The following is a 10,227-nucleotide window of genomic DNA, read 5'->3' as shown; positions in this document are numbered from 1 at the left end:
CTATATTGTATCTGTGTAGTTTTGTGTGAAAGAGACAGAATGGTACGATTTTTTTTTAAAATCTATTCATAGTGAAGAAACTGCAAAGATATACATTAAAATGTTCTTCGTGCTTCTCTTTAGAATACAAATAATTTTTATTTTATGTACATCTTTCTGTATCTTCCAAATTATTTTAATGATCCTATTGCTTTTAGAATCTGAACGGAAAAATGTAAATAACCTTGTTTTTATTAATGGAAACATCAGGTGCAACTCAAGAAGAAAGACTAGGGAGGGGCCAGTGACCCGCGCCACTTGTGGGCTCCATGGGCCGCGTGGCACGGGACGTTTCAAGTCCGGGCGTCACCGCGAGCACGCAGCCTGACCAGGCCTCGCAGTGGGACGTTGGGAGCCCCGTGTTGGCAGATGCTGTGGCTAGGAGGAGTCCAGAGCCTCGCCTCGTCCCCGCGGGGCTGAGCCACAACTGCTTAGGTAGGAGGAGAATCATTCAGGTCTGCCCAGTTAAAGCCTTTCTCGTTCAGTGGCTGGGTGGGAAGGAAGGGAGATGACCTTCAGGTGAAGCTGGAGTAAGTTGGGAAAACAGGAGCTCCTTTCTTCCTGCCCATCCGAGGAATGAGGAATGTTGCTTATAAAAAGCGCTAGTAAGTAACCAAGAAATCATCTCCTGCAGGCAGTTAGAAGACAGGTAGTTCCAAAGTGGTTCCCTGTCTGCTGCACAGGCTCACCCTATCCTTCCCCACTCTGGTGAGAAAGTGAAGACTGAGATCGCACTTGGTTTCCCAATAACAGATTTTTTGTTTTGTTTTGCTTTATTCTAACATATATTCCCTAATAAAGTGTATAATTTGAGGACATCTTCTAGTCAAGTGCGAGTTGATGACTCCTAATTCGGAGTTCACATTTTATCATTTGTGATATGGGTTGTCGTCTCCTTAACCCATAATATTACTGTGGATTGAAGACATTGAATGTCAAGGAGTAGGTTATTAGTGAGAGAAACAATCCAAGCTCTCTGTAAGACATAGACCATGTCATCATTTCTGTATGCTAACATCACGCCTGGCATAAAATGCGTGCTCTGAAATGTTTGATGTATGAATGAGCAAATGAATGACTGAATGTCTTTCACAAGGACCTTGCCATTCAAAGGTTGGTCAGCATGAACAATTAAAAATAGGTTCAAACTTTGTTTAAAATTTGCATTTTATATTTATTACCCATTAAATGTTAATAAGTGTCAGTAAAGGTCTCTGTTTTTGAAGCACCAGGGAAGTGTCTACCATTTTTAGTAAGCCTTTGTTTGAAATAAATGCATGAAAACTTTGTATTGTAAGTGGTTTTGTTTAACCCTTTATGATTAAATTTAATGTACTAACAGTATTATAATACAAACTACCCTAAGTTCATTAAGTTGTTCATCTTCTGAGCAGTGAAACCAGCACCTTGGAAATTGATTATGACTTAAAAGAAAGCAATAAATGAGCATGAACTGTGAGACACAGAAACTTAAAATGATCTCCAGGCATAAACCCACAGTAATCCTTATTCCAGGAGTTTACTGTTGTTGTTTGTTTGTTTTTGAGACAGAGTCTTGCTCTGTCGCCCAGGTTGGAGTGCAGTGGTGCCATCTTGGCTCACTGCAGCCTCCACCTCCTGGGTTCAAGCTATTCTCCTCCCCAGCCTCCGGAGTAGCTGGGATTACTGGCATGTGCCACCACACCCAGCTAATTTTGTATTTTTAGTAAAGACGGGATTTTGCCATGTTAGCCAGGCTGGTCTCAAACTCCTGACCTCCATGGATCTTCCTGCCTCAGCATCCCAAAGTGCTGGAATTACAGGCGTGAGCCACCGCACCCAGCTGTTTTTTCTAATTAAGATGCACAGTGACTGAAGCTACATTCCTCTACATAGAATTTGGCTGCAAGTTGTTTTTTTGTTGTTGTCATTCCTTTTATGTGACACATCATTTTGAAATAAATGAATAGGTACCCCAACAATTGTAGGCCATAGTAACAAAAGCAATGCAAACACCATATGCTCAAGGGTTTTTAAATCCTTTTACATCAGAAAGCCTGGAGTATTGTCTTTCAAATAGTGTAGAATATATTGAGTCATCTTCTCGGAAAGTAACGTTCAAGTTGTAACATTTTGCACTCACAAAGAGCTTCTGAGTTTTTTTTAGGGATGTTATAAAATAAAATATTACAGCAGTCTAGCTTAAAGATAGCAAAATAAAGACTATAATTTATCATAGCTCTAGCTAAATTTCAAAATATACACAACGAATGAGCATGAGCCATCTGTCTAATAGAGCATTTTTCTAATTGTCTAATTTTTTAAAAAATTGCTGAGCAATAATAACAGCAATAACAAAAACGATGATAATGATAGAACAATAGTTAACATTTATTGAGCGCTTACTATTTTCAGGCAATCTTCCTATATTACTCTTCTCAACAATTACGTGAGGAAGATATTATCATTAACTCCATTTTGTAAATAAGAAAACAGAACCCAATGGCTATGACTGGTATCAGAATTCCAATTCTCTATATAATGGGGAAAATTATTGTAAAATTAATGGAAGGTAAAGATTCAGCTTTAGCTTTACATTTTAGAAAGCCTCCAGAAGTAAATGTATTTACATACTCTATGATGTAATATACATTTATGTACACCTATGTAAATCTATCTTGACATGTGCAGAATTCATGTATTTGAACCACTAATATATCACGATTTAGGCAACTTTGAAAGGTAATTGAGTTGATTTGACACAGGATAGGTGTTAGAAAGCGTCTCTTTAACCTTTATGAGTAGAAACTGAAGCTGAAGTCACACTGTCATCTAGAATTGCATGAGAAGTGGAAAACTGATACCGTTTTAAGTAGGCCATTTAAAAGGAAATGTTTCAGGAAGACTTGTATTATAATTACTGAATAGAAATCGGCTCCTGATTTCAATTTCTTTTCATAGACAAATTAGTCATTCTGTCTTGCTGTTTATTTTAGATTTACCTAAATAAGTTCTGCATGTGCCTTTCAAAAATAAGCTTTATTTTATGGAATCAAAGTTAAGGAAGATGAATATCTTACAGAGGAAGGGAATTGTATATAATTCTGAGCTGATGTGTTTAAAATGTTTGAAAATAACCCGTTGAAAATATTGGCCTCACTTTTCTTCAGGGACCGTTAGCTCATTACTTATTAGGAAGATAGCTCCACGTGTTAGCTTAAAAGTTACTGGCACTCAACCTGGTCTGTATTTCTCCGCCAGAATAACTTTCCTTAGGAAATTCCACATTGTGGGTGTTCGTCTGATTTCACATGCATGAATGCTTCAGTGCTCTCCCACCGGTTCTCAATTAAATTCCTATTAGCCAGCATAACTCAGGCAGAAGAATTCAACGCTGTCTTGAATGATCACCGAAGTTATAGCTTGAGAAGACATTGCATTATCACCCATCCACCCCCCACACCGCCAACACCAAGAAAAAAAGTATGCATTTAACTTGTTAGAAATCAGGTCAATTTTGTTAACTTGAAGATGTAAGGAGCAAAAACATGATATAAATCACTTCTCATTCCTGTTGAACAGACATTTGGAAACCTAAGTTTAAGGTGAAGAAAGAAAGGATTGCAATAGTCCTCTGTAACATACATTCCCAAACATAATACATCTGGTCTCTTCTTTAGGGAGATGTGTGTGTCTGTGTGTGTCTCTCTCTCTCTTTCTCTCTCTCTCTCTCTCTCTCTCTGTGTGTGTGTGTGTGTGTGTGTGTCTGTTGAGAGTCCATGAGATCCCCCTCAGAGAAGGAGATAATGGAGGAATAAACACATAGAAGGCATTTGAACCTTCTTAGGTATTGGGGCTAAGGCTTAATTAAAGGCTTTCAAAAGTTCCAATCTCTCAGTTAATTTCCTCACCCTTTATATTTACTGATGTAGTTAACAGTGGGACATCATGTTAAACATGAGAGTCATTACCAGATTGAAAGAAAAGACTTGAAATACATTAAAATTGACACCACTTATGCATGTAGAAAATGAGGAAGTCCTAGTGTTCATAGACGCTTTCTCTTCTGCGGCTGCTATTTCTTTTCCTGTTTTCCTCCCATAGATCCTGCCTTCTGTGGACCTTTCTGTGACTCTGTCTGTTGTTATAGAATTTGTCTAACATCATAGTCATCTGATTTTGTTCTTTCTTATCTTTCAGTAGCAGGTGATCATTTCTGTTCTCCACCTATCTTTCTACCACCCTAATTCGCAATATTTTTTATTCTTCCAGATCTTTCACATCGACAATATTCCTTCAAGATAACGGGATGGGGTTGGGATATAATGGGAAGGAGGTGCCATTTGAAAAGAATCCCTCAGAGCCTGATTCATCTCTTCCTCTAGGCTTGAGAGTGCTGCTTCTTTCTGGGACATTCCCACCTGGTGGTGTTGCCCTAAACTGCCATAGGGCTGATTTAGATGTACAGTGATGGCAGAGGCAGATTTATTTTGATAGCAGAACTCATCAGGCGAGCTCTTTAGGCCCCATTTCTACTAATGTTGAAATGTGGGAGTGTAGAGAGGGATTATTTAAACTTTCTCATCAAATACAGTTCAGTAGTGTTTTTAAATGGGTTCTTTGGGTACATTTTTTCCTCTCAAGTGGTCACCATTTTTCCCTCCTTCCCAAGAGAGAGGACAGGGAAAGCTTATTCATCTACTTGGTGGCTGCAAAGGGAAAGGGTCTTGAGTCACTGTCTTCGCTGGTTCCCACTGGCCTCTCTTGAGACCCTTCTTCTTCTCACCTTCTCCTAGGACTGGGTGTTGACTGAGGTAAGGCTGAACCTGAGGTCATTGGTCTGGTCGTTAGGTCACCCTATTTTCCAATTAATATAACAAACAACTGCAGGGAGTTTGGGTCATGAGAAAGCAAGCACAGAGGTTTTATTCCTCCCTGTGCCATAGCTAAATTTAAAATATTATGACAATAATGGGTATGATAAAATAGTTAGAATTAATGAATGAAGACCTAGTATCTGACAGCACAAGAGGATAACTACAGTCAATAATAATTTAACTGTACATTTAAAAATTACTAAAAGTGTATAATTGGATTGTTTGTAACACAAAGGATAAATCCTTGAGGGGATGGATACCCCATTCTCCATGACATGATTTTTACACATTGCATCCCTGTGGCAAAACATCCCATGTACTCCATAAATATATACACCTACTAAGTCCCCACAAGCAATAAAAATAAAAAATTATTTTTAAAAAGATAGCATAAAAATAAAAGTAAAAAAAAATAATAATTATGACAATGAAAGCGAGCAACTGCTATATGTCCTGTGCAGTTTGCCCTGGTTTTTAGAACCTTCAGAAATGTAATCAGGGAATCTCTTTCAGTCTATTTACCATACACACAGTCTGATAATTTCCAAGTCACTAACATGAACTGCATTTCATTTGTTTTGTGTGGTTTTACCCTCTTGGAGAATTTTGAAGAAAACACCTCCTAACTATCAAATCCTTACCCTGCCTTCTTGCTCATATTCTTAGACAATGCAAAGATAGTAGGTAAGGGAGTAGGGGCCATGTGTTTAGGGAAAACTTGCCTCAGGTAAACTCAGAGTCTTCGTATGTAAAATTTCAAGCTGTCTTGACCTGTGATTTTCTTACTGTAAACTTTCCATCAATACATAACATACATTTGGTAAAAGGCACAAATGAAGACAGATTTAATCAAATGAACACATTGGTGTAACCAGCTCTCAGATCCAGACATGATGGTACCAGTAAGCCCAAGAGCTGCCCCTGTTCCATTCTAGTAACCACTCACCATCTCAAGGGCGACCACAAATCTGACATCTAACACCACAAATTAGTTTTGCCTAAATTTGATCTTTATTTAAATGAATCATACAATATGTATTCCTTTGTATCTGGCTTCTTTCACTCCATATTTTATTTGTGAGATTCTTCCATGTGTTTGCTTATAGTTGTAGTTCCTTTATTCTCACTGCTAATAATATTTTTCCATTGTATAAATATACCACGATATTTTTATCTTTTCTATGATTCATGGGCATTTGGAATGTTTTCAATGTTATTATGTTATTAGGTTGTTGTGAATAGTGCTACTGTGAACATTCTAGTATGCATTTCTGCTGGGTATATAGGAAAAAAATCTGCCAGTACAGAGTATAGGAGAAGAAGCAGATGCTCTCAAACAGCTTTCCAAATTGGTTGTACCATCTTACATTTATATCTGCTTTGTGTAAAAGATCCACTTATGCCATATACTTGCCAATACTAGGTATTGTCTGTCTTCTTAATTTTAGCCTTCTGGTGAATTTGTTGTGGTATCAACCTGTGGTTTCACTTTGCATTCCATTGATGACTAATGGGAGTTAATAACTCTTTCATGAGTTTACTGACCATTTGGAGATCATCTTTTGTGATATGTCTATTAAAATGTTTAGCCCATTTCTCTACTGGGTCTTTTTCTTCTGTCTTCTTTCATAGAAGTCCTTTATGGGGCCGGGCGCGGTGGCTCAAGCCTGTAATCCCAGCACTTTGGGAGGCCGAGGTGGGCAGATCACAAGGTCAGGAGATCGAGACCTTCCTGGCTAACATGGTGAAACCCCCTCTCTACTAAAAATACAAAAAATTAGCCGGGCGTGGTGGTGCGCACCTGTAGTCCCAGCTACTCAGAGGCTGAGGCGGGAGAATGGCGTGAACCCAGGAGGCGGAGCTTGCAGTGAGCCGAGATCGCGCCACTGCACTCCAGCCTGGGCCACACAGCGAGACTCCGTCTCAAAAAAAAAAGAAGTCCTTTATGGATTCTGGATACAAGTCCACATCAAATATATGTACTACAGATATTTTCTTTTATTCCATGAATTGTCATTTCATTTTTAAAGATGTGTTTTGTTTTGATGAACAAAAATTATTACATATAGGCCGGGCGCCGTGGCTCAAGCCTGTAATCCCAGTACTTTGGGAGGCCGAGACGGGCGGATCACGAGTTCAGGAGATCGAGACCATCCTGGCTAACACGGTGAAACCCCGTCTCTACTAAAATACAAAAAAAATTAGCCGAGCGAGGTGGCGGGCGCCTGTAGTCCCAGCTACTCGGGAGGCTGAGGCAGGAGAGTGGCGTGAACCCGGGAGGCGGGGCTTGCAGTGAGCTGAGATCCGGCCACTGCACTCCAGCCTGGGCAACAGAGCCAGACTCCGTCTCAAAAAAAAAAAAAAAAAAAAAAATATTACATATAATGTAATCCAATTTATTATTTTTATGTTCTGTTCAAGAAATCCTTGCCTATCCAAGTCATAAAATCATCCATTTTCTTTTAAAAGCATTAATGTTGTTTTTTTTTAACATTTACTTTTGCAATGCATTTGGAATTGATTTTTGTGCATTATGTAAGATAGGTAGCAAAATTTATTTGCTGCATTAGATTTAGGCCAGCACCATTTATTTAAAAAGCCATCATTCTAGTTTTTGACTTATTCTGTTTTCTGTTGCTATAAAAGAATACCTGAGACTGGGTAATTTATTTTAAAAAGAAGTTTATTTTGCTTACAATTCTGGAGGCTGAAAAGTCCAGGAAACATGGCACCAGCATCTGCTGTTTCTGGTGAGGAACTCATGCTGCATTACCACGTGGCAAAGAAGCAAAGAGGAAGCAGACATGCAAAAGGAAGACCAAACATGAGAGGCAGACTTGCTTTACAATGGCTTTTTTTTTTTTTTTTTTGAGGCAGAGTCTTGCTCTGTCACCCAGGCCAGAGTGCAATGGTCCAGTCTTAGCTCATTGCAACCTCCACCTCCCGGGTTCAAGTGATTCTCCTGCCTCAGCCTCCTGAGTAGCTGGGATCGCAAGAACTTACTCCCTCGCTCACTCAGCATTAATCTATTCATGACTCAGACACCTCCCACTAGACCTCACCTCCCCACACTGCTGCATCAAGGTGAAAATCAGGCTTCCAACACATGAACTTTTAGGGGACATGCTTAAGCCACAGCACCCCCATTGCATGCCAGGGTAACTCTTGTCATAAATTAAATGAACATTTATATGTAGGTCTACTACTGGACTTTTTCTTCTTTTTAGGTGGTGTAATTTATCCTTGCATCAAAGCCATGCTGCCTTCCTTATTATAGCTTTATTTATAGTAATTCTCGATATCTGGACAAGTCTGTCAGCTTTGTTCTTCTTCAAGATTAACATGGCTATTCTTGGCCCTTTTTATTTCCATATAAAATGTGAAATTTGTTGTGGCTTGACTTATGAGTGAGCTATGGTCAATTTTGGTAAAAGTTTCAGGTGCACTTGAAAAGAATGTACATTCTGATGTTCTTTGTTGCAGGGTTTGACATCTGTTTATTAAGTCAAGTTTGTGGCTTATGTTACACAGATCTCCTATGTTCCTGAAAGTTTTCTTTCCTTTTTCCTTTCTGTATTTTTTTGTCTGAAATTCCATCAGCCATTGACAGAGGTATGTTACAATTTCCCACTGCAATTGGAGATTTGTCAATTTCTCCTTTTATTCATCAATTTTTATATTTTATGTACTTAAAAGCCGTGTTATTCACTGAAGACAGATTTAAATTGTTCCATCTTCTCCTTGTATAGTTCCCTGTCGCATCCTTAGGGATGAGGGGACATAAACAAGTAAGTAACTTGGGAGCTCAGAGGAGATCCTGCAAGGCTAAGATTCCGATCTCTGAGGAGACAGTGTGGCCAGGGGAAGTCACTGAGATAGGGTTTGCTTGTCTCAGAACTAGGAAAGCAACATGGCTGTGGTGACAAAAGAATGCACTGACTCTGCAGGCCACCACCTCATCTGTAAAGGCTGCCTAGACCCCTACAAACAGAAGCATTTTGGCAGAAACAGAAAATTCCAAGAAGGAAATGTCCCTTCCTCCTCTTTCAGCTTTGCAGTGTTTCTCCAGTACCCTCTGTTGGCAGAGCCTAACTTTCAACCAGCTGGAAAAATAAAAATGTTATCTGCAGATTTCAGTTCCAGTATCACAATACAGAGTGATGGGTAGGTTTGGAGCTGAGGAACAATAAATTAATAACTAACATACCTTCTGTATTTCTAGTAATGCTTCTTTCCATAAAGTCCACTTTGATTATTAGTTAGCCATCCCTTATGTTGGTTGATGTTTGCATGCTGTATCTTTCTTCATGGTTTCATTTTCAACTTCTCTGTGTTCTCATAATTAAGGTGTATCTTTCCTAAGCACTATAGAGTTGGGGTTAGTAATTCTTTTTTTTTTTTTTTTTTTTGAGACAGAATCTCACTCTGTCACCCAGGCTGGAGTGCACTGATGTGATCTTGGCTCACTGCAGCCTCTGCCTCCGGGCTTCAAGAGATTCTCCTACCTCAGCCTCCCGAGTAGCTGGGATTATAGGCATACACCACTATGCTTGGCTAATTTTTGTAGTTTTAGTAGAGAGGGGATTTCGCCATACTGGCCAGGCTGGTTTCAACCTCCTGACCTCAAGTGATCCACCCGCCTCAGCCTCCCAAGGTGCTGAGATTACAGGTGTGAGCCACTGCACCCAGCCAGGGTTAGTAATTTTTTCCTGGGAGACAATCTTGGTCTCCAAATTAGAATATTTAGTTCTATTAAATCTGAAGTAATTGCTGATAGATTTTGGTTTATGTCTACCACATTGCTATCTGTTTTTTATTTGGTCCCCTTTATTTCTCACCTTTTGGGGGTTAATTCAAAAATATTTTATTTTTTATGTTAATTTGTTAATTATATATTAGTTTATATTTCATATTTCCCAGATTTTACCTTAGAAATTACAACATGAATCCCTGACTTCTTCCAATCTAACACAAATAATTATTTTTACCAACCCCTAATAATTTTATAACATTAGAATACTTTAACTCTATTTACCTTCTCCCATCTTTTGCATCATTGTTGTCATTCTTTTTAGTTCTGCCTAGGTTTTAAATCCTGTAGAGATTTTTCTATTATTATCTTATGCAGTCACGTAACAGCAGTCAATATTTACTTCTATGTGTATATTCTCACACATTTACTTTTACTATTACTCTTCAATTCCTCCTGGAATTCTCTTTTGCTTTTGCTTCATTCTCTGTGTTCCTTCTAGGGCTCCAACTATACTCTGTTAAGACCTTTTCACTATGTTTCACATGTCTCAAAAGGTTATTTAAATAATATTTTTCGTTA

The 10,227-nt window shown here is 38.8% G+C and overlaps 1 protein-coding gene across 1 annotated transcript in view; it reads left to right on the top strand.

Annotated features, from left to right (window-relative positions):
* The first annotated feature begins 341 nt into the window (after window positions 1-341).
* SPATA16 (spermatogenesis associated 16) overlaps window positions 342-10,227 on the top strand; it is a 269,610-nt gene continuing 259,724 nt past the window's right edge. Inside the window, exon 1 of the mRNA XM_077991689.1 lies at window positions 342-474. The gene's annotated coding sequence lies outside the window, so the exon portion shown is untranslated. The remainder of the gene's footprint in view (window positions 475-10,227) is intronic.

This window comes from Macaca mulatta, chromosome 2 (genome assembly GCF_049350105.2).
Source record: "Macaca mulatta isolate MMU2019108-1 chromosome 2, T2T-MMU8v2.0, whole genome shotgun sequence".
Classification (NCBI taxonomy): Eukaryota; Metazoa; Chordata; class Mammalia; order Primates; family Cercopithecidae; genus Macaca; species Macaca mulatta.
This window is presented reverse-complemented; position numbering and strand designations above follow the sequence as displayed.